Source organism: Ovis aries, chromosome 1 (genome assembly GCF_016772045.2).
Source record: "Ovis aries strain OAR_USU_Benz2616 breed Rambouillet chromosome 1, ARS-UI_Ramb_v3.0, whole genome shotgun sequence".
NCBI lineage: Eukaryota > Metazoa > Chordata > Mammalia > Artiodactyla > Bovidae > Ovis > Ovis aries.
Window position 1 is genome coordinate 16,570,141 of NC_056054.1, and position 25,844 is coordinate 16,595,984.

Sequence of the window (25,844 nt, forward strand, 5' to 3'; positions counted from 1 at the left end):
TTGTAACTTGCTGGTCCTGTACCATGATGAAACAAAGAACTTCTCTACAGGGCTTTTACCCAGGAAACAGCCAGAATGGGAGGTACAGTAGTAACAGTCTTGCTCTTGGATTCACCTCAAGCCACCTTCCAGGCTCAGCCTTACTGCATCAAGGTAGGACACTGGACCTCCTTCCCTGAACCCATGGCAAGATAAGCTCTCTCACACCTCCTCCAACTGATGACACCTTGACTTTGATGAAACATGAAATTTCCAATCGTCGCTTCTAGTATAACTATTACATCGTGTGTCTTACGTTGCTAGGGCTCCCATAAACTGTCTTAAACAACAGAAAGTTATTGCCAACAGTTCCAGAAAAACTGTAGTTTACAGTTCATAGAAAAGGCAAGAGAATTCCAGAAAAACATCCACTTCTGCTATACTGACTACACCAAAGGCTTTGACTGTGTGGATCACAACAAACTGTGGAAAATTCTTCAAGAGGTGGGAATACCAGACCATTTCACCTACCTCCTGAGAAATCTGTATGCAGGTTAAGAAGCAACAATTAGAACCAGACATGGAAGAACAGACTGGTTCCAGATTGGGAAAGGAGTACGTCAAGGCTGTATATGGTCACCCTGCTTATTTAACTTATATGCAGAGTACATCAGGCGAAATGCCGGGCTGGATAAAGCACAAGCTGGAATCAAGATTGCTGGGAGAATTATCAATAACCTCAGATATACAGATGACACCACCCTTATGGCAGAAAGTGAAGAGGAACTAAAAAGCCTCTTGGTGAAAGTGAAAGAGGAGAGTGAAAAAATTGGCTTAAAGCTCAACATTCAGAAAACGAAGATCATGGCATGTGGTCCCATCACTTCATGGCAAATAGATGGGGAAACAATGGAAACGGTGAGAGACTTTTCTTGGGCTCCAAAATCACTGCAGTTGGTGACTGCAGCCATGAAATTAAAAGATGCTTCCTCCTTGGAAGAAAAGCTATGACCAACCTAGACAGCATATTAAAAAGCAGAGACATTACTTTGCTGACAAAGGTCTGTCGAGTCAAAGCTATGGTTTTTCCAGTAGTCATGTATGGATGTGAGACTTGGACTGTAAAGAAAACTGAGAGCCAAAGAATTAATTCTTTTGAACTGCGGTGTTGGAGAAGACTCTTGAGAGTCTCTTGGACTGCAAGATCAAACCAGTCAATCCTAACAGAAATCAGTCCTGAATATTCATTGGAAGGACTGATGCTGAAGCTGAAGTTCCAATACTTTGGCCACCTGATGTAAAGAACTGACTCATTGGGAAAGACCCTAATGCTGGGAAAGATTGAGGGCAGGAGGAGAAGGGGATGACAGGGAATGAGATGGTTGGATGGCATCACCGACTCGATGGACATGAGTTTGAGCAAGCTCAGAGAGTTGGTGATGGACAGGGAAGCCTGGTGTGCTGCAATCCATGGGGTCGCAAAGAATGAGACATGACTGAGCGACTTAACTGTACAGTTCCAGAAGCTAAAGTTCAAGATTAAGGTATCAGTGAGGGGGTTCCTTCCGAGGAATTAGGAAGAGATGTGTTTTAGCCTCTCTCTTTGGCCTATACATGACCATATCTCTATGTTCCTTCACATCACCTTCCTTCTATGAGCATCTCTGTATCCAAATTTCCCCTTTTATAAAGACACCAGGCTTACTGGGTTAGAGCGAATCCTAAAGATCTCATTTTAACTTGAATACTTCTATAAATATTCTATTTCCAGATAAGGTCATATTCTCAGGTACTAGGGGTTAAGACATATGAATTTTGGAGGGATATAATTTAAACCATAACACCGTGATTCCCTCAAAGATTTGCTTTTGATGCTCAAATGCCAACTCTTATAAATCAGAATTTACATTTATTTATTTATAAATCTCAATTGGATCTCTGATTGTCTCTTTATCCTTACATTCCTGCTATAACAATCCAAAGTTAAAGTCACTCAGTCATGTCCGACTCTTTGAGACTCCATGTACTATACAGTCCATGGAATTCTCCAGGCCAGAATACTGGAGTGGGTAGCCATTCCCTCCTCCAGGGGATCTTCCCAACCCAGGGATCAAACCAAGGTTTCCCATGTTGCAGGCAGATTCTTTACCAGCTGAGCTACCAGGGAAGCCCAAGAATACTGGAGTGGTTAGCCTATCCCTTCTCCAGGGGATCTTTCCAACCCAGGAATCAAATTGGGGTCTTCTGCATTGCAGATGGATTATTTACCAGCTGAGCTACCAGGGAAGCCCCACAACAATCCAAGTGCTCCCCAAACAATAAATTAATAACAGAATAAGCAGGACATAGGAAAACTTTAAGGGGTGGGAAGAAAAGAAATCTCTATTAATATTTCAACACTTTCCCCAACGTCAGTAAATCAGGCCTAGGTGCCAGATTCACTGGGTCAAACCCATAACAATCTGCTACTTCCAGGGACTGCTTTATGCACTGCTCAAAATTCTTCACAGAAGTGCTTCCTAACAGCAGAGGAATAGAAAGACACCCCAAGAATCTTGAAGACATAACCCAAAGCAGCTTACTCAAGCAAGAAATTTTTGTATCTTCAGTTTAATCTTTAAATGCCATTGGAATTTTATGTTGCCCTCCAGAATATTCTTCAACTCATATGTGGCAATCGTTTTTATGAGGAAGAAAAATGCAAAAACTATTTTCCCTTAAAGTTTCAAGTGATAGCCAGGAAGATGTGCCCAGTTTATCCTACGATTCCATGTGCCCCTGGCTTAATGCCCCATGTTTGAAAAGCACAGCTTTCAGTGGAGGAAATAGGAAGTTCCACAGATAAAGGGGTTTTGTTTGTTTCCAGGGGAGAAGGAGCTTCATGCTGGTACTGCCAGGAAGCCAGTCCTTTTCCACCAAAGGACAGCATTTCCTGAAGAGCAGATACATGTTCCTCCCCAGCTGGGGGAAGAGTCTGCGAGGTGAAGAGAAAAAGGCCAGCCACAAAATTAACAATGGAGCTGCTCTTGAGCAAGGAAGAGTACATCACAGGGAAAGAATGGGACCGACCAGGGGACAGAGGGGCCAGGGGCAAATGGGGTAAGAGTTCAGGGAGGAGAAAAGGCAAAGCCCAGCACAAAGCAAAGAAGTCAGCAGAGTGTGCAAAGCATATGGAAGAAGGCAGAAAGGGCACGGGAAGAAGAGTTGAGTAGATTAGACTTTGTGGCAAAGGTCAGCAAAGTCTGAAATGGTATTGGGACAGCAAAGCACAGATACAGCTGAGCCAAGCAGAAACATCCTCGGCCTGAGCTTCAGAGAGTCCCCAGAACTGCTACAAAGAAACAACTTCCTTGGGATTTCCCTAGAAGTCCAGTGGTTAGGACTCTAAGCTTTCACTGCCTGCTAAGGGCATGGGTTCAATCCCTGGTTGAGGAACTAAGATCCCACAAGTTGCAGGGTGGGGTGAGGGACAATCTCCTCTACTGTGTGTCCAGTGGTGCTAGTCTGTCTTCTTTCCATTAGCTCGTTGTCTTGTGACATCTACTTGAGTGAAGATTCTGGGCACTGACGATGCTGAAGTTGCCAGGTGGTTTCCAAAATTAAATTCTATGAATTAGTGCTGAGTGTAAGCCTGAACATTACTCAACCAACCTTTGAATTAATGTTAAGTCCGTGACAAGCACTGTCCTTCACATTCTGTAAGTTAAGAAATGATTCCTTGTTGGTTTTCATTTGCATCTCTTGGATTATTCAGCAAGCACTTTGAGTATGTTCCAAGCTGGGTTCCTTTATACTCTTGCCCTAAAAAGTCCCGTTCCACTGATTTCATCTTTCCCTGCTTTGCTCGTGTACAGATGTGACAGAAAAGACATCTGTGACTGTCAAATCAGTGTCGGCCTCCGAAGGTCCATGGCAGCTCCCCCAACTAAAATCAGCAAATCAGGACAAAAAGTGAGACAGCCTCCACAGGCCATACTTAAGGAAATCCCTGGGATCATGGCCAGTTATATCAAAACCCAACAGTACCAAAACGAAAGCAAAGAAATAAAACTGAACCTCTTCTATTTATAATGGAGATGATTCTCTGTTCTCAGACTCAGGTGTGTAAGGAATGCAACTTTACTGTTCTCTAATAATCTGATATACTCTGAAATTCTCCATTTGATAATTGTACGTAATTCAGAGTCTCTGCCCAACCCCATCTTCCTAGAGTAACGTCCAAATTCCATGGCCTTCCTTACTGCATGCCAAGGTGCCAGAGGCAGAGAGGCACCTGGTCCTGCAACTTATCCCCCACTCCCATCTGCCTACAGAGGGTGGGATCACTGGTCCTCTCTGGGTACTAGGGAGACCTTCTCTCCTAACCACAGGGCTTTCTCTGCCATTAAGCCAACCTCCAAGCCTTCCATGCCCCTTTAGGAGCACTTTCCCCTGTGCTAAGCAAGGGCCCTGGGAAGTGCTGGGGGCTTCTCTGCCTCCCTAAGACTTGAAGCCATTTCTACTTGAATCCTCCAGGGCCATATTGGTGATGGGAACTGGAGTCATACCTCCTCTCCAGACTTTGCCTAAACACAGGGGCACGGGTTTCCACTGTACTCTGGTTTCCCAGGCTTGTGAGCATCTGGTACTCACTGTCCTTTAGGACTCATCCTAGACACAGGGCACAGCCTGCCTCCTCAAGGGCCATAAACATCGTCCTCTACTCCTTGCTCTCCACCATCCCCACCCCTCACCAAGGGCATAATGAGCCCACTAGGAGGGGGGATGTCTGAGGAGCACTTCTCTTACTCATCAGGCATCCTTCGAAATCTGTTGTCTATGTGCTGAGTTCTTTGGTGCCCCCAAGAGGACCAGGCTTTGGAAAAGCAAGAGTCAGGCACTGATTTCTAAATTCCACTATGTCACTTGTCCCCTGAGGCAATGAATGTGAAATGCCCTAGCCGCCCAGGCAGGGGGATGCGCCTTGACTAAGAGGAACCAGAGGAGCAAAAACCTCAGTGAATAGCTTGGAATGGTATCCTGCCACCTTCCCCATCGTCCTTCAGCTGTCCACAAGGCTGGGGCTCTGTCTGCTTTCCTTTCATGCTTTGTCCCTTTTGAACCCTCCCATTCAAAGTCCTTGGTGAAAGCATCAAAATAATTAGGTGTTGTAATTGCTGTTTGCACAGCGACTAGAGGAAAGGGCAAAGGGGGCTTTCGGCTAGTCATGCAGGGGTGAAACAGCAGGAACAGTTCAAGGAACAGCAAGCAACAGAACATGGTTAAGAAGTAGGGGGCAAGTATCTCCTGTATGCTTTAAAAAAGACTGTATTTGTACATGGACATACATACGTGAGTGAAGCTACAGAAAAACATTTGGGAGGGCAGCAGAATTGGGAAGGGAACTTCCATGCTTTTTCTCTGTATGCTTTATTTTCTTTACATTATTTCCAAAGAGAAAGAATCTGTGTTCTGTAGAAAAATGAAACGCGGGATGCATGTGGAAGATGAGTGGCAGATAAAGATGCAAAGACAGGCAGGAAAGATGAAAAGAAATGCCTTCACAAGGAGTTTGATCATTATTGTAAAGCTGGTAAAATACAGACAGAATTTGAGGGCCCTAATTAGTATCTTTTGATTATTAAATCAACACACACTTACTGTAGGGGATTTGGAAAATACAAAGAAATATGAAAATAATTAGTAATCTCATTCCCAAGAAATAGCCAATGTTGATGACATTTTATTTATTTTTTTTGTTGTTGACAACATTTTAGTACATTTTCTACCAATTTGAATACATGTACTTAAATATTTTTACTTTTATGGGGTCATTCTGTATAAATAATTATTTTGCTCTTCTGTGATTTTTATTTACATTGTTTACTGCTTACAGAAATATTATGCTCATCATTATTAAAAAACTCAAACAGATACCTTAGAAAGTGAAATTTCCCGAAATCTCATCATCATAGTTAGTAGTTTGGTGTAGATTTTCCCAGACTTTTCCAATGAAATAGATGTTTATTGAAACAGGAATATACTGTACAAATGGTCACCAACTTACTCTTTCCATTTCACAATCAATTTCCCCCAGTCATCTGATTTCTTCAGTTGATAGAGATCAACCTCAGTTTTTCTACCAGACATAATATGTTTTATTACATGGGATGTATCTTATTTAACTGGTGCCCATTGATAGACATTTAAAACATTTCCAGGTTTAACTATTACAAAAAATGCTTTAGTGAATATTTTTATATGTATGTATGTGTGTACATATGGATAAATATATATATATATATAAAATTCCATGCAGTTATGAAAATATTTCCTAAGATAAAATTCCTAGAAATGAATTGTTAGGTCAAATAGGAAGCACATTTTAAATGTTAAAGGATGTTGTCAAACTCCTCAAAAAATGCTACAGAAATAGACAGTTCCAATAGGAGAGTACCTTTTAGCCAAATGTCAGCAATACTCGCTATTATCGATCTTTTAATATTTAATATGGCAACACATATTATTATTTTACAAACGCTTTTATCAGGCTGACACTTGCTTTTGGTATTATTACAATTTTAATTTTGCTTCACAAAGAAAACTTCAATTGTATGCAGCCCAATTTACGGTTCTAAGATTGTAAAAATGTTCATCTATTTTTAATTGTGTAACTTTTGTTTTATATTTAAATACTGCATCTAGCTACAATTTCCTTCAGTTTAAGAAATGAAACAAAGATGCAGGTTGCTTTCAGTAAAAATTTTAATGCAATACGCGATACATACAGAGACATGTGCAATGCATAAATGTACAGGTTGATGAATTTTCACAAGTAAACTCCCCCGTGTACCACACCATCCAGTTCAAGAGATGAAACACAATCCACACCTCAGAAGATCCCTCCTTTCTCCTTCCAGTCATCATCACCTCTGGGTAACCACTATCCTGGTTTATATACCCCAGATATTAGTTCTGCCTGTTTCGGCGTCTGGCTTCTTTTTCTCAGCATTATACTTGCCGAGATGCATCGAGTTTCTGCATGTAGCTTAGATTACTTATTCTTATTTATACACATACTGCTAGAGTATGAATATACTACTATTTATTTACCCTTTCTACAGTATGACTTGCTTCTAGTTTGAAGCTATTGTGAATAATACGAATGCTATGAACATTCTTATATGTTTTTGGTAATCATATATATATATATATATATATATACATTTTTGTTGGGTACATAACTAGGAATGAAATTTAGGGTAGGGTATAGAGTGTTCACAGAGAAGGCAATGGCACCCCACTCCACTACTCTTGCCTGGAAAATCCCATGGACGGAGGAGCCTGGTGGGCTGCCGTCTGTGGGGTCGCACAGAGCCGGACACGACTGAGCGACTTAGCAGCAGCAGCAGCACAGTGTTCAGCCTTAGTATATACTACCAAAAGTTTTGCAAAGTAGTTGTATCAGTTTTCACTCCTACCAGTCATGTTCTTGTTCTTTGGTCACTAAGTTGTGTCTGACTCTTTGTGACCCCATGGACTACAGCACGCTAGGCTTCCTGTCCTTTGCTATCTCCTGGAGCTTGCTCAAATTCATGTCCATTGAGTCAGTGATGCTATCTAACTATCTCATTCCCTGCCATACTCTTTGCTATTCACCTTCAATCTTCCCCAGCATCAGAGTCTTTTCCAGTGAGTTGGCTCTTTGCATCAGGTGGCCAAAATATTTGAGCTTCAGCATCAGTCCTCCCAATGAATATTCAGGGTTGATTTCCTTTAGGATTGACTGCTTTGATCTCCTAGCTGTCCAGGGCTTTCTCAAGAGTCTTCTCCAGCACCACAGTTTGAAAGCATCAATTCTTCGGCACTCGGTCTTCCTCATGGTCCAACTCTCACATCTGTACATGACTACTGGAAAAACCATAGCTTTGATTATATGGACCTTGGTCAGCAAAGCGACGTCTTTGCTTTTTAATACTCTGTCTAGGTTTGTCATAGTTTTCCTTCCAAGGAGCAAACATCTTTTAATTTCATGGCTGCAGTCACCATCTGCAGTGATTTTGGAGCCCAAGAAAAAGTCTGTCACTGCTTCCACTTTTCCCCCTTCTATTTGCCATGAAATGATGGGACAGGCTGCCATGATCTTACTTTTTGGAATGTTGAGTTTTAAACCAGCTTTTCACTCTCCTCTTTCACCTTCACCAAGAGGCTCTTTAGTTCCTCTTCACTTTCTGCCATTAGAGTGGAGAAAGGAATAGCAAACCACTCCAGTATTGTTGCCACGAGAACCCCATGAACAGTATGAAAAGGCACCAACAATATATGAGATTCCAATTGTTCCACATTCTTTTCAACACTTGGAATTGCCTGACTTTTTAATTTTAGCCACGTTGATGGATACCAAGATATACTTATTGTAGCTTTAATTTATATTTCCTTGAGAATTAGTGATGTGGGGTACTTTTTATTGACCATTTGAACATCTGCTATGTAAAGTTTTTTGTCCACTTTTCTATTTAGTCTGGATTACTTGCCTTTCTCTTATTGATTTGTAGTTCTTTGCAGTATCCTCTACTCTGTTGGAGAAGGCAATGGCAACCCACTCCAGTACTCTTGACTGGAAAATCCCATGGCCAGAGGAGCCTGGTAGGCTCCAGGGGGTCGCTGAGAGTCGGACACGACTGAGCGACTTCACTTTCACTTTTCACTTTCATGCATTGGAGAAGGAAATGGCAACCCACAAGAGTTCTTGCCTGGAGAATCCCAGGGACGGGGGAGCCTGGTGGGCTGCCGTCTATGGGGTTGCACAGAGTCGGACACGACTGAAGCGACTTAGCAGCAGCAGCGGCGGCAGCAGCAGTAGCAGCGGCGGCATCTACTCTGTGGCTTGTTTTGTCATTCTCTTAATGATGTCTTTTGATGATGAGTTCTTAATTTCACTCTAATCTAGTTTATCAACATTTTCCTTTATAGTTAGTGCTTTGGTGTCTTACTCAGGAGGTATTTGCCCATTCTAAGGTTACAGACATTCTTTTACTTTTTCTTCTAAAAGCTTTATTATCTCACTACCATATTTAGATCCACAATGCATCTGGAATTGAATTCTATGAATGGTTTGAAGAAGGGGACCAAGATTCCATTTTTCCTACATGGCTATTAAATTTGAACCAGCACCAATTTATTGAAAACATATCCTTTCTCTACTACATTTCGGCATCACCGTTGTTGTAAATCAGTGAGCACATGAGAATTTCTTCCTGAACCCTCTACCATGTTCCACTGTGCCATTTGTCTATTCTGGTATATACATCACAGTCTTAATTACGATAGCTTTATAATTAGTCTACATATCTGACAGTTCTCTCAATTTTGTTCTTTTCCTTCATGTTTGTTTTGGCCCCTTTCCTTTCCACACAAATTTTATAATCAGTTTGCCAATGCCCATTTTAAAAGTCTACTGGAATTTTGAATGGTGTATGTAATTTACAGAATGATTTGAAGGAAACTGACATCTTTACAATATTGAGTCACCCATTCTATGAACATGGTATATCTCTACATTTCTTTAAGTCTCATTTCTCTCAGTATGTCTTCTTGTATTCAGTGTAGAGATCTTATACATTATTATTACGTTTATTCCTATAAATGTGATGTGTGTGGGGGGATAAGCGGTATCATTTTTTAATTTTCATTTTCTATTTTTTTACTAAAACATAGAGTACAATTGATTTTTATACATTGACCTCATATTCAGAAGCCTGCTAAATTTTCTTATAAATTCTAAGAGTTTACCTTTGGTTTTTCTAAATACACAGTCATGTTACTCCTAATAATCACAGTTTTATTTCTTACTTTCCAATGCCTCTTATTTCTTTCTCCACCCATGCTGCAATAGCTAGGACTTCTGATGCAAAATTAAATAAAAGTGGTGATAGCAGATATCCCAGGGAGAAAACTTTTAACATTCCACTCTGGGATACTCCAACTTCAGAAACCGGGAAGAGAGGATCTATAACAAAGAGGACGGAGGAGCATCCAGTGGGGTGAAATTCTCATGTGTATTCTGAGCCTGTTTCTGAATTCTCCACGCTGTTCTCCTGATCTTTTTGTCTGTTCCTGTTACAGTTTTCATTCTTTTTAATTCCAAATAACAGACAACCCAACTCAAATTTATATCAGCAGTGAAAGAAAAACCAAGTGTGGCGCCAATAATGTCTGCTATGCTCTTCCCCATGGGGCCTCATCCTCAGTTTCATGTCATAATGACAGAGCTGGAGTCCCATGAGCAGGAAAAGAGTGAATTCTGCTGGGCGCAGAGTCCACAGATGTCCACCACAATTACAATTCCTCTGCTAACACCAAAGGGGTTTACTTACTTTACCTATGGATACACTTTTAATAACTAGCAAAGCTTTTAAGTTAACATCACTATGGTTCTTCAAAAAAATTTTTTTCCAGCTATTCCCTCATATTTATTCTGGAAGAATCTATACTGCTAATCTGTCTCCTTCCAATCTTGTCATAGGGGTCTGCTTCCCCAAAGCACCTTAAGTTTTTCTTGCCTACAAGCATGCTTCATCCTCATCCCTCCCTTAGAATACCTTCTCCTTTTCTCTCTTCCTAACCCTAAGTTGACCCTCTGTCAATACACAGATCAAATCTCCCCTCTCCATGATATCTTTCTCAATTACCACATCTGGAATTGTTATCTTTATCTTCCTATGCACTTAATAGCATAAAAAACATTTTTTTAATGATCCAGATTTGTCAAGTACCTTTTCCTATTTGTCAGTCTCCCAACTAGACTATGAATTCATCCAGGAGGAAATCCTCATTTTCATATTTCTATATAAGCTTCTCAGCAATCTGCCCAACCCTAAACACAGTTTCTATACCGAATATTTTTAAACCATGGGCTGGTTAAGCTATCACCCCAATTTTTTCTCCTCTTCCCTTTCAAAAGAATGAAGAGCAGTAGAAGAAAAGTAATAAACAATGCATGTGGTTTATGAAGTGGATTCTGCTCTGGAGGTGAACCTCTTCATTTGGGAATGGTTGTAGGTACTTAGTGAACTGTGGTGTTGGAGAAGACTCTTGAGAGTCCCTTGGACTGCAAGGAGATCCAACCAGTCCATTCTGAAGGAGATCAGCCCTGGGATTTCTTTGGAAGGAACGATGCTAAAGCTGAAACTCCAGTACTTTGGCCACCTCATGAGAAGAGTTGACTCATTGGAAAAGACCCTGATGCTGGAAGGGATTGGGGGCAGGAGGAGAAGGGGACGACAGAGGATGAGATGGCTGGATGGCATCACCGACTCGATGGACGTGAGTCTGAGTGAACTCCAGGAGTTGGTGATGGACAGGGAGGCCTGGTGTGCTGCGATTCATGGGGTCGCAAAGAGTCGGACACAGCTGAGCGACTGAACTGAACTGAACTTAGTACACAGCACCCTGGGTGCTGAGGTCTTGGTTTTAGATACCGTGCAAGGTGCTGGAGTATAGTGATGAATAATATAGACATGGTGCCTGTCCTCATAAAGCTCAAAACTTTCTTTTCCAGTACTGTAATTAATTATTACATTCTTTTCATAACAGTTTTAATTAAAATAAATTCTTCCTTTTAACCTAATCAATTTTCTTAATCCTTTCTTAAATTTAACACTCTTCGCATCTTATTTAAGAAGTCCTTCCCATGCAGAGATTATGAAGTCATTCTCTTGTTTATCAAAATGTTTATAGTTTTGCCTTTCATGTTTAATTTTTTAAAATCTCCTTGAAATTTATTTTTACATATTGTAAAAACATGTGATAGTCAGATTGTGTTTTTCCATGTGCACATCCATGGGTCAAATACCATTTATCAGAAAATTCAACGCTAGCCTGTAATGTGTACTTTGCAATACAAAAAATTCCATAAATGCACAGTTTTGTTTCTGGGCATCCTATTTTGTGCTAATTGATAAGCTATCTTTGAACCAGTTCCACTCTTTCGATATCACTACAGCTTTATAATAAGACTTGATATCCACAGAGCAAGTCCTCTGACCTAGTTCTTCTTCAAAATGTTTTAGTTATGATTGCAGATATTTCTATTGCTTCTTATAGTTCTGTCATCCTTTTCTTCATATATTGTGCTTTGCTATTAGCATATATTTAATATTTCAAACTGATATTTTTCCTGGTAAAAATAACTTTTTATCCCTAGTGATGTTTTTAACCATAATATCTGGTTCACCTGATATTGAGCTTATTGTTTGACAGTATACATTTTACCATTCTTTCCCTTTCATTCTTCGTGTAGTTTTAAGCTATAGGTAAGTCTTTCTCAACTAGCTGGGATATCATACACTCTGTTTCTATTCTTTCCCTGGTTATTCTATAAAATGCAACATACATTGTTCACTTGTCAGTCTAAGAATAATTATTAATCTTTACTTTCCTTAAAGGAAATACCAAGGCCTTAGAATGCTTTCTTAACTTATATGCCATTGTTGTCTTATATTCAATTTTCCATGTTTTAATGCATAAGATGTTAAATTCTATTTTATATTTCATTTTTCTTATGTTTACCTACATATTTACCTCTTTACTATCTCTCATCTTTTACCACTGGAATCACTTTCATTCTGCCTAAAGGAAAAACAATCAGTGAAATTTGTGGCAGGCAAACTCATAAAGTGGTAGTAAACTACATTTTCTTTACATAGAAATGTCTTCATATTGTCATCTTCTTGAAAGATAGTTTCTCTGTGCATAGAATCCTAGGTTATCAGCTTCTTCATTACAGAAAACATTCCACTGCTTTCTTTCTTTCATTGTTGGGAAGTGTGCAAATCACTGTCTTCAAGGCAAGTTGTCTTTTTCTCTGGATATTTTTAGAATTTTCTCTTTGTCTTTAGTGCTCTTCTTGTGAACTTTTGGCTTGATATATTTTATTAATTCTGGAAAAACAGCAGTCATTATCTCCTCAAATAGTTGCTTCTGATCCATTCACCATTGCCTTTTGGAACCTCAATTAAGAGTACATTAGAACTCCTCGCTTTATCCTCCATGTCTCTTTTTTCATTGCATTGCATTATAGTTGATCTATCCTCTAGATGTCTTTTAACGTCTCTTCCATATTTTCTGTCTTTTTGTCTCACTATGCAGCATTTTGGGTAACTTCTTATAATATAGCATCCAATTCACTATCTCTCTTTGCTTTGGTCTAACATGTTGTCTAATGGTAATCCATTTGGTTTTTAGATTTCAGTTTTGTATTTCTATTTCAAGAAGTTCAATTTGGTCTTTTTCTAACCTATTAAGTAACTTTTAACTGCTAGTCATTCTCTGAAGACATTCATAAGTTTGCTTTAATTATTATGGAAATAATAAGCATAGTTATTTATTTGTCCCTGATAATTCAATACATAAAAAATGTAGCAGTCTTTTTGTTCACTCATCATGTTTTGTTTCTGACTGTTACTGCTCACTGGCCCTGGAAAACTAGAAAGATTACTTCCTTTAGAGAAGATTCATCTTCTGCCAGGTTAGGGGAGGGTAGGGGAAGGGAGCACTAGCAACCTGGAAGTATCTTAAAGCTAATTCATGGTTTGAAGTTCTCTGAATCAAGGTGATATAAAACCATCCTCAAAGTCTGTACAAAGGCCAGCCAGTGGCTGCAACCTACCCTTTCTTTTTTTTCTCACTCTTCTCAGTACCTGAGTACCTTTCCTGTTGCCACTTAGGATAGGGAGACATGGTTTTACTTCTGGTTCACCTCTACCCTGAAGAGTCCCAGCTTTGTTTGGAGACAGTCTTCTATGAGACTATCCACCTTGAGCAACCCCTGAACTTTGAGCAAGGCTGCCAACACCAAAGCCCATACTTATTAAGATCAACAAATCTTCTCAGGCTAAAAGCTACTTAAGTGCTCTAGTGATTTGTACATCTCTCTCTATGATTTCACCTGATCACAGATTTTGGCCTGACAGTTCTTTTTTCTCTTCTCAGGTCTTTAGAGTTTTTGTCTCAATTTTAAATTTTAAAAAATATCTCCAACACTTTAAGATTTTTTCAAAGGGGACCGCAGTCCAAATAAACTTACCTATCATTATCAGAAACAAATGTCTACCATTTCCTTTTTTCATGATCACTGAATTCGTTTTCCTTAACAGCTACAGTATTTGCATGAGGTTCCTCTTGGCAGGCGGAGAAGGCAATGGCACCCCACTCCAGTACTCTTGCCTGGAAAATCCCATGGATGGAGGAGCCTGGTAGGCTGCAGTCCATGGGGTCGCTGAGGGTCAGACACGACTGACTGACTTCACTTTCACTTTTCACTTTCATGCATTGGAGAAGGAAATGGCAACCCACTCCAGTGTTCTTGCCTGGAGAATCCCAGGGACGGGGAGCCTGGTGGGCTGCTGTCTATGGGGTTGCACAGAGTCGGACACGACTGAAACGACTTAGCAGCAGCAGCAGCCTCTTGGCAGGAGAGAGGAGGACAACTAGGATACCCTTTCAAATTACCTGTTTTCACAACCCAAAGGCTCTCTTCCTCCTTGCTACCATAGAGACAGAATAGATATGGCTACTTTCCTATGTGATTATTTAACAATCATTCTTTTTCCTCTTTGAATCAAACTGTCAGGAGACTGCTTCTACCAGCTATACATCCAGTTTCCACAAAAATTACTGCAAGCAAGGGATATAGCTTTTACACATCATGGTACACTTTTCACCTTAAAGAATGTGATGTTTATGGTACTTATTAAGATCTGATCTTTGTTGCTCCTCTCTCTCTCTCTCTGTACTGCCTCCCTTCACTTCTTCCCACCTGGCTTCCCCCGAAATCATCTATTTGGGACAGTCCTTACACACATTTTGAAGTCTATCGATTAAATTTCTCTCCTAGTTGAGCTGGAAATGGAGATTGCAAGATTTTCACTATTACTTTTTCCCCTTTCTTGTTATTTTTGAATGTTTTCAAGGGAGAGAGGGGAAAATGCTAACTACTGAAATAATGTTTATCCTCAAAGGTCGGAATCATTTTGATTCCTGTATCTCATATGCAGTACAAAAAAATACATCATTGAGTCCTGTCAACTCAGTCTTTGAGATATACTCATAACTTGTTCACTTTGACCTCCTCCATCTCTACCCTAGTCCAAGTCACCCTTGTATTTTATCTGGTTTATTGCATAGCCTCCTAACTAGCTGTCCTAAAGATACCTTAGGTGCTTTGTAGTCTATTTTCCATAAGGTATTTACATTTCTAAAGTTTTTAATTGAAGTAGAGTTGATCACAATGTTGCGTCAGTTTCAGGTATCCATCAGAGTGATTCGGTTATACTGAGAATACATACGTGCCCTATTTCAGATTCTTTTTCATTGTAGCTTATTATACAATATTGAATTGAGTTGCCTGTGTATGCAGCCCTTGCTTACCTATTTTCTATACAGCAGTTTGCATCTGCTAATCCCAAGCTCCTAATTCATCCCTCCCCTCACTCTGTTTCCCTTTGGTAATCCTGTTTATTTTCTATGTTTATGAGTCTGTTTATGTTTTATAAATAAATTCATGCATATTATTTTTAAACTCCACATACAAGAGATATCATATGGTATTCATCTTTCTCTGTCTGACTTCATTCATGTAGGACGATAATCTCTAGGTCCATCCATGTTGCTGCAAATGGCATTATTTCATTCTTTTTTATGACTAATATTCCATTGTATATCTATATACCAAATCTTCTTTATCGTTTCATCCGCCAGACATTTAGATTGCTTCCATGTCTTGGTCACTATAAATAGCAACATTTACATTTTTTAAGACATAAGCCAAATCATGCCACCTATCCTCAAAATCTTCCAATGGCTTCCTATCTCACGAGAATAAAATTCAAAGTATTTAACATAGCTGTGAGGCCCTAATCCCCTCTCTCCCTTCTCTCCTCTCCCATTATTGTTGCATTCCAGCCACAATATCCTCCTTGCTGCTCTCCAAACAGGTCAAGCATATACCCACCTCAGGACCTTTGCACTTGCTAAATTGCTACAACCTTAGTTCCCTCATGGCTCACTCCTTCTCACTTCTTTCACATCTCTGCTCAAATATAACTTTGTCAGGAGGTCTTCCTTGAACAACTGCTCTCACACATCACTACCCACAGATCCACTCCACGTCTCCTTACCCAGTTTATTTCTCTTCTTGGCACTTATCGCCACCTTATTTTTCTTATACTTGCTTTTTTGTTCGGAGTTGTTTTCTATAACCAAAATATAAGCTCTATGAGAACAGGGCCTCTGTCTGTTTTTGTTCACTGATGTATCACAAGCATGTAAACGGTGCCTGGAGCCATAATAAGCACCCAATAAATGCCACTGAATGAACGCTATGGCTACAAAGGAACCCAGCTGCAAGAAGTGCAGTGCGAGCAGAAACTGCGCAGCTGTCGCGCAGCTGTCACGCCGCGCCGAAACTGCGCGTCTTTGCTGTCACGCTGGCTCTCACTACTTGCCGTCCAGCTTCTCTGCTCATCAGCCACCTCCAACATCCTTGTCGCTGAGTCTACAAGTCTTTCCCACCTGAGGTTCCTCAGCTCAGTGTCTAAATCCCAAATATCTGACTGGTCTGCCTTAGTCCAAGAACCCACCCAGAATCCAATTAACGACTGTTGAGGAACAGATGAGGGGTCGCGGCAGGGGTGGGGGGCGGGTAGACATGTCTATTCACATGCCAAGTAGAGTCACCTTCTCCAAACTCTCTAAAAATGGGGAACATGCTGGCAATCTTTAACTCAGATGCAGATCAAGCGTCCACTAACACATCCCTTACAATGGCAGAGAGAATGTATGTGAATTCCACTGATACAAGGGTGCCTCCAACAAGTGTCCTCAGAGTCCTGCAAGTAATATAAGTGAGTGAAGAGGGCACAGTGGTAAAGATGGCAAACTCAGGAGTCTCTGCTACATCCAAAGAAGTGCAGCTACTAGAACTAACTCCTGCCAAGGAGGAATGTGGGTCTAGAGTTGCCAGATCTTCTGATGGTTCAAGAGAAGCCAAGAAATTTGGAAATTTGGAAACTGTAGTGTGAAATATCCCACTTTAAAAATGACAACTAATCCAATTTTTGAAAAACAAAACATCATGCAGACCAAATAAAACACATCTGCTGATCAAATCTGGCCCAGGGCTACTCATGAGCAATTCTGTTTTATACAGTCAGCTCAAAAATAGGACACAGGTAATTTACCACACTCAAGAGCAATGTTTCCCAAGGGGTTCAGTGTGAAGATTTCATTAGCTGAAGTAACCAGAACTCTCGCTCCCCTTTTACAGCACCTGCCCTATCTTCTCTGCCAGTCCTGATACAAATGCCCACCAACTTTTACCCACGAGAGACATGGCTTAGTGGAAAGAATTACAGCCTTGGAATCAAATAAATTGGGTTAAAACCCAGTGCTACCTTCTAGCTTTCCTTAACTTCTCTAAAATTCAGGTTCCTCATCTGCAACCTGAGAATACTAATTCCCACCTAGAAGCATTCTAAGGAATGATATTACTATAAGCACAGTACCTGGTACATAATAGAGACACAGAATAGGTAACTTTTATTAATAGAGTAGGAGCCAGTCTTCCCATAGAAAGGCATGATAGCTGAAAATCTACAGTTGTGATACAGGATGTTCACAAGCTCATACCACCTAAATCTTTTGTGGGATAAGTAGAGGGAAAAGATGCATTTAATAAATAAAATGCAGATAAGAAATACAGTCATGCAAGGGCCCAGGTCTTCACACTAATGGAAATACTGGTGAACTTGGTCCAGAATGAATACATTTGTAGAAACCAGCACTAATTAAAATCCATAGACATCAATTATCTGATTATTCAAGAACTCTCTCAACTTTTGAAGCCAGGTTTTGTATGCATATTACAACACAACACTGAGTCAAGTAGATGCATGCCAATTCTCCAATGGCCTAAAAATTTAATCCTGTAGCTCAAGGAGACATAACCAGGAGAAAAAAATCCCTGCAGGCCAGGTGTAAAGGGCAGTGCTGACTCCATCTGGTGTGGGCTGCCAGGGGGCTGGAGCAGGACTGTCCAACATCCACCATCAAATTCAGGGGAGCGACTGCTATGGGAGAGGACCCAAAGCCATCAGGAGGAATGCCTCTCTCGCCCACCCTGCCGTGCACTTTCCAGAAAGGAGCCAGGTGCAAGCTGGAGGGCCACACAACGCACACCTAAAGGGTCATGAAACAGGAAAGGGGTCATCCTAAAATGAAACATGTAAATGAAGTTCAATGCAGGAACTGAGAGCACCCTGGACTACAGAAATCAGAAACACCTTTCTCCTGGCAGGGAACTCTAAATAGGTTTCGCCCTCCATGAGGTTTAAAAAGAGTTTTGTCTCTGATTGGCTGTGCTTCCCCACCAAGGAAACCTGACCTCCCCCATCCCAGATCTTCCTGGGCCTATTCCTATTCCTCAGGCCCTCATGGCTGCTATAATCATCTACGTCCATTATCAGCTTTCCTCCAGAGGCTACCAAGCACCGGAAAATCACTTATCTCCTTCACTGTCAAGCCTCCCCTGATAGGCAGGCCATCAGTAATTATTTAAGCTATTTTCTAGATTTAAAAGATGGGGGTGCGGGGTAGTCTAACATGGGTGGAGTATAGATCAAGATAGACAGGAATTGGCAATCGTTGAAGCTGGGCATTGGGCAAATAGAAGCTTATTTTTTTGAAACAAAGGTTTCAGGAGAACACAGCTACAGCTGAAAACAAAATCAGGTGCTCAACCCTCTCCATTCTGTGTCTGGACACAGAGGAATCTGGAAAGTGCTCAGATCAACAGCCTCCAGGGTTCCTGCACTCCCAGGACAGAGATAGTATCTTCGAGGCATACACTCAGTCCTCAACAAACCACCTTTGAAAAACTCCTAGAACTTTTCAGAATTATTCTGGCAAGACCCAGCTTCCCTTCTTGGCCTATAAACCCTTGTGCCTCCACAAATTACCCTGACAACCTCAACCCACTCCAAGGGCCTCTACTTCCTGTTCCAAACTACCGTGTTGAGCAATCCAGTTATTGAAATAGCTCCTGGGTGGCAGACGAGCGTCTGTTAAGCTGCTTCTCCCTCCTGCAAGTCAGAAGCAAGGGTGCTGTTATCACTTTCAAGGAGCCAAGGAACACTTTATACTTTCTTCTTCCTCTTCCTTCTAACCTCAATTTGCTCCTAATAAGAAATTGTTTTCATCATCTAAAGTAGAGTTTTTCAACCCAACCCTATGAGCATCTCAGCATTTCCTGTTTGGCGGGCCAGCCTGTGCATTGCGGGCTGTTCGGCAGCTTCGCCGGTCTCTGCCCACTGGATGCCCGTAGCATATACACTGTCCCCAGTTGCCACAACCAAAAATGTCTCGAGACATTGAAAGAGTTCCTTAGGGGGCAAAATCGCCCCTGGTTGAAAACCACTGGTCTAAAAGATAGTGAAAAACCAACATCGTCGTCCAGGCAAAAAAAAAAAAATGAGATATACAGTTTATTTCTACATACACTATTAGACAACATATCTCAATGTATATATTTATAAATAGAAGAAATATCACATCCCAAGTCAGAAACACATAAAGGAACAAGAGAAAAATGAACTCATAATGCTTGCAACTATTTCTTCTGTCTTTGTGGCTTCCTGTGTAAATCTTATTTGTTTCCTCCAGATTATTCTGTTTCCAAGCCAATGCAGACATCATTTCACAGTAAGTCCTCTCTGAAGTGCCACACCATCCGTGTTGGGAGGGGAAACTCCTAATGAGGTGAGGTGTGCTGGCCTTCCAGCACATAGTCGACAGGTGTCACTGGAGAACAGAAGCCCCAAGAGAAGACTTCCCCAAGAAATCAGAAGAAAGCACCCGGAACACATCCTCCCGGTAGAGCTTCAAATATCAATAGATTGCCATCATGGCCAAGAAGCAAAGGCTAAGCAAGCAGCATGCGAGGTGACAACACCCAAGGGGAAATACTATTCTATTTCTTCATTACACAGAGGGAGTTTCCCGTGGTACACTCCCCTCCTCAGAAGAAAGAAAATCTGCTCTGTGCTCTCTGTTCTGCACAGGCCTTACACTCATCAGTCTATTATTCAGCTTCGGAGGATTTACGGACAAAGCTGTCTCTCCCAGCTCCACTCCCAATGGCCCCCTGACCCCAGGGAGATGTTAACATGTTCCTCCTCTCTGATGCTAGGGACAGGCAGGTGCTGGGCACAGGGGATGCTGTCTTTTGGGCTCCATTCCTCCTGCAATCCCACTTCACTGCCTGTCTCAACCTGGATCCCCTCAATCCTAGATTCTGGCCAAGGCCTCCTAACTGATCTCCCTGGTTGAGAGTTTCCCTTCTAACCCAGGTTTCACATGGACGATGATCTTTCAAGGGCACAAGCCAGAAGAGACCAGAATCCTTCTGCTGTTTCTCGCTCCCTATCACTGGATACAATCCCAGCTTCTTTGGTGCACATTTTCCAAGCACACCAAATGGATGGCCCAGGAGGTGTCCAAGCAGGAGCAGGATGAGCATTGAGTGAAACAGGTGTGCACCCGTGGGGGATTCATCCACTGGATAGGTGGTGAAGGGAGGAAGGGAAAAGGGTGTTAGATGCAAGGACCATAAAGTTTCCTTTTAATCCTGACTTGCCATGATGCTGGGAACTCCTAGATCTGCCATTCAGGTCCTGCCATCTGACCCCAAGCCTCCTGCAATGTGATACTAAATGATCATCCATGAATGCTCCTGAAGTAGTCCAGCACATGGTACCCCACTTCCATAAGATAACTTCTTTTCTGCTTGTCTTTTTTTTTTTTTTTTTTTCAATTACAAAGGAATGGTTTGGGCGGTAACAGAATTAAAACAGTCCTGAAATATTTTAAGATGAAGTGTCTCAACGACTGCACTCCCATGGTGACTGCTTCCAAGCATATGACATGTGCCCTCCACTCCTTCTCCATAACACATACACACACAGGTACACACCTCACTCATTTGATACTTGATCTTATACCGTGCCTTAGGGAGGAAAAGATTTAATTCTTACATGCATTGACTCATCTCTCTAGCTCCCCAAGAGGTTAAGCCTGGTTAGTTCATCTGCTTCAGCTGCAATTATCCCACCAATGAGGAAATGGGAGGCAGGGAGCTCAGGTATCTGCTTCAAAATCACAGATTAGTTGGCAACAGAGTTAAGACCAGAATAAGAACTCCTTTCCCAGTGTTCATTATTACACTGTAAGTGCTCTTCTCCACACAGTGCAGAGCACGTTCAGGAAGTAAGTAGAAATACTGCTTGGGAAAAAAATAACCTACAGAGGCAGGATAGCGCAGTGGTTAAGTACCTGGACCCTGAACTCAGGCTTCTGTCATTAGGATGTAGCTGTCATTTATGTGGGGCTTCCCTGGTGGCTCAGACAGTAAAGACTCCCCCTGCAATGCAGGAGAATGGGAGTTCGATTTCTGGGTCAGGAAGATCCTCTGGAGAAGGAAATGGCAACCCAGTCTAGTATTCTTACCTGGAGAGTTCCATGGACAGAGGAGCCTGGTGGGCTACAGTCCATGAGGTTGCAAAATTTACTTAAGTATGTGACCTGAGTCAATCAACTGGGCCTCAATTTCATTGTCTGAAACTGGGGTAATGATAGTACCTCCCTTACAGGGTTGTTGCGAGAATTAGATAAGTTAATACCTATAAAGCACCCAAAACAATGCCTGCTACCCATGCTAATAAAATCAGCATCATAGTTCTAATATAGCCCCCAAAATACAGTAAATATTATCCTTCTTAAAATTAAGTCTAGAAAGTCAAAATTAAATCTTGTTAACTTTGTTCCTTGTTCAAAAAGAAATCAGCATGGGGGGAAAACTCACATGCTATTAGTCCACAAAAATTTAAGTGACACAGAGACTGAAATCATTTCTACAAAGAGAAATGACCTCATAATGACCTCATAGATCAAACGCATTGTAATACCTACCGTGCCAAAGGAAAAAAACCGTAACAGCCTCTAGCAGTAATTATCTAAGTAAAGTAGGCTGCAAATCTGTTGGAGAATTGTTTTTGCCATGATAATATTTCGAGTAAATTGGTGCTTCTATACTAAAAGTACTGGTGTTGCAGAACTGGCATACTAATAGAAAGATTATTAAAGAAACACTATTAAAATGAATTAGGTATTATTAAAGATTCAACACTACAACAGTGCCTGATTACAAGAGATTTCAAGCTATATTGCTTAATGGGCAGATAAAAGTGCTAATTAAGCCCACTCTTAGAGGATGTCCCTAGGCAGGTCTACAAACCACAGGCAGCAAGAGGTCTAAGGACTAAATGAGGAACCAGTAACACCAGCCCAGTTGGATACAGTCCTACCAGGAAGATGGGGAGAGATCAGGAAGAGCCAAGGTTTTCTGCACAGAAGAGGTAACCTGGTAAACACACAACCATCCAACTTTTTTGAATCTCGGGATTTTTGTTTGTTTTTTTAACTGCTTTGTCAGCAACACTTCTAATTGCTCCTTTGCTTAAGTGAAGAGATCCAAATAATCCACCATAGATTGGAGACCCTTAATAAACAGTATAAGCAGGGAGAGGCAGAGAAAGCCTTGCCGTGATCACCAAAGCCTTCTCAGGCAACCAGAAAACACTGAACAGCTCTCACGGCAGCACCTCGGCCAAAAGCATCTCTCACCGCAAACAGCCTAAAGCTCTCAGTGGTTCTTAAAAGAGTTGCTCAACTAAAGGCATTAGCCATGTGTTTGAGGATCTATTTTGCTTTCCCACCTTGTTAATTAACTAATCAGGGATGGCAAAGCGCCTCACAAATATAAAGTGTCAGGAAAATGCTAAGTAAATTCACCTACATGTTCTATCAACGCTCAATTAGGAAAGGCGGAAGAGCTGGAGGCTCAGCTGTCTCCAGAATGCTGCAAGCCAAGGGCCAGCTAACGTGAAGGCGGAGAGACCCGTGTGCCCTGCAGCAGCCTCCAGCCCAGAGCAGGGCTCTCGGCAGGACTTCTGGAAAGGAAACCTGGGCCAGGGCCACCCGGGGCAAAGCCAAAGCTGCTGGAGAGGCGCATCCTCACCGTTCAGCCTCCATCTCCCCGCATCGCTCAGATGTCAACAAACCGGGACCACAAAGTGAAACTTTCCGGGTCCCCACTGTCGTGCTGGGTGTCTGCCCTCTGCCTGCGAGAGCGGCGCGGGGACAGGTGTGGGGCCGAGGCTCAGGAAGGGACCCCCGCTCCCAGCCCCAGCGATTGTGTAATCGACCTGAGAAGGGGGTTCTCGGGACCAGCCCCACGCCGGGATGCGGAGGCGCGGCCCGGGGACCCGTCTGCTGGCGCGGCGCCGGGAGGTGTGAGGGGGATGGGGAGAACGGTCGTCCCGCCCCCCGGGACCGCCCCCGGGAGGCAAAGGGAGCCGCGGAGCTGACACAGCCCGGAGGGGGCGCCCGCGCTGCGGACCGCTGCCGAGCTTGGGGACGCGATGGCTCGGCAGTCCGGCCGGCCTTACCTGCGCGCCGGCCCGGCACGGCGGAAGGCGGTTCGGGATGCCGAGGCGGCGGACGGCGGTCGGCAGCGCCGGCAGCCACCGGGCCACGGCATGTAAGTAACCGCGGCGGCAGCGGCGGGCGCGGGACTGACAGCCCCAGGCCCCGCCTCCAGTCCCCGGGCCCCGCCCCCTCCGCGGCCGCGAAGCTGGCCCCGCCTTCTCCGCCCACCGCCGGGGTCAAGCTCGGTCCACTGGCCCGGGGGGGCGGGGACCTTCGCTTCCGATTGGTCCGGGAGGTAACCGCCCCGCCCACTCTCCCGCTCCATCCTTGGCCTCGAAGCGGCGCGTGCGCAGTGGCTACGATGTGCAACGCAAAGCGCCGAGTGCTGGCGTAGTTGGTCCACCACCTCTTGTGCTGGGCATCTTACTTTATCCGGCACGACTGGGAGCGGTGGGTAACCTGAAGAACCAGAAGTCAGACTCAAGACTCCACGGTGAATTGTCTTTATTCACCTGTGAAGGAATCTACGAGAAAAAAACACAAAATGGGCCAGGCTCTAACCAAAGGAGACCCCCAAACTAGAAACTACTGCAAAAAAAAAAAAAAAAGGTACCACTGGCTCGGATGCATCTGCGCCAGGTCTGGGGGTGCTTTATTCACGCGCTGGATTCTGTCCCTGGTCAACAAGTATGATGTGTGGGGGGAGGGTCCAGCAGTTGTGAAGCGAGGTTAGGGCATTAAGGTTGTACCAACAGAGAAAGTGAGGGATGCTGAAGAAAGTAGCCCTTCTCCAGCGGCAGCTTCCTTCTCCCCAGCCCCTCCCTATATCTGTCACCTCTCCATCTGGGTCACCCTCAGCCTGTAAACAAGACCAGGTGTCTCCCAACAAGAGTCAATTTTGACCCAGCCATTCCACCCCAAGTGCTACTCAAGGGAATATGTCTACCTGATAACTTGTACACAAATGTCATAATGACCCAAAATCATATTCATAACAACCCAAAAGTCAAACACTCGAACACCCATTGTTTGATGACTGGATAAACAAATTATAATTTATCCATACAGTGAAATTTCTCTGGGCTATGAAAAGAACTGAAGTACTGATTCCTGCTATAATTTGGACGAACCTGAAAACTAAGTGAGAGAAGCCAGGCACAAAAGATCAGATTGCATATAAATCCACTTGTATGAAGTATCCAGAATAGGCAAATCTATAGAGACAAGAAATAGGTTGGTGGCTGCCAAAGGCTGGGGGAAGGGAAAATGGAGAGTGATTGCCAATGGGCATGGAGTTTCTTCTGGGGTAATGAAAATGTTCTGGAGATAAGAGTGATGATGGCACAGTTTTGTGGATATATTTTTAAAAACCACTGAATAATACATTTTAAAAGAGTGAATGTTATGATATGTGAATTATCTCAATTTTTTTAAAAAACCGAACTACAACTTTAAAAAAACCCACACCTAACTACCTTGAGGCTGTACGCCTTCCAGTTACCATGCACTTTCCCAGCCTTTCTCATCCAAGATTCTTGCAAGCGTGGTCTGCATGTTTTTATTCCTACTTCCTTATCTCCCATTTATGTTAATTCCATAGAATGTGCCTTCTGCCTGCACTAGAGCTCAAAGCTGTTCTCTCCCTAAATTCTGCAGCTTTCAATGACTCTGAACATTCCCAGTTCTCCCCCTTCTCTCCTGACCTTTTCTTTCCCTGGCAAACCTATTTTAAGTATTGATGTTTTCCATGGCTCGTCACAAAATCCTTCCTAGGTTCTACCATCGACATCCATGAGTTCAGTTGCTGTGCTTCAAATTTGTACGTCCGTCTGATGTCCCACAGGTTTCTCAAACTCAATGTGTCCTAAGTAATTTAGGACAACCCCCAACCCCCAATCCCCCACACTACTGTCTTTCTAATAATGATACCTATCGCTGCGTGCTGGGACCTGGAAATCATCCTGGATTCTTCCCTCATTCTTCTAGAGTCAACCACCAGTCTTTATCCAGTTCAGTTCAGTTCAGTTCAGTCGCTCAGTCGTGTCCGAATCTCTGCAACCCCATGAATTGCAGCAGGCTTTCCTGTCCAACACCAATTCCTGGAGTTCACCCAAACTCATGTCCATCGAGTCGGTGATGCCATTCAGCCATCTCATCCTCTGTCGTCCCCTTCTCCTCCTGTCCCTAATCTCTCCCAGCATTAGAGTCTTTTCCAATGAGTCAACTCTTCGCATGAGGTGGCCAAAGTACTGGAGCTTCAGCTTTAGCATCATTCCTTCCAAAGAAATCCCAGGGTTGATCTCCTTCAGAATGGACTGGTTGGACCTCCTTGCAGTCCAAGGGAC

At 42.6% G+C, this 25,844-nt stretch overlaps 1 protein-coding gene across 2 annotated transcripts in view; it reads right to left on the minus strand.

Moving 5' to 3' along the window:
- Positions 1-23,676, minus strand: part of HIVEP3 (HIVEP zinc finger 3) — a 544,861-nt gene extending 521,185 nt beyond the window's left edge. For both annotated transcript variants that reach the window (XM_042246556.2, XM_060397829.1), the window contains exon 1: positions 23,520-23,676. The gene's annotated coding sequence lies outside the window, so the exon portion shown is untranslated. The remainder of the gene's footprint in view (positions 1-23,519) is intronic.
- Positions 23,677-25,844: the final 2,168 nt, after the last annotated feature.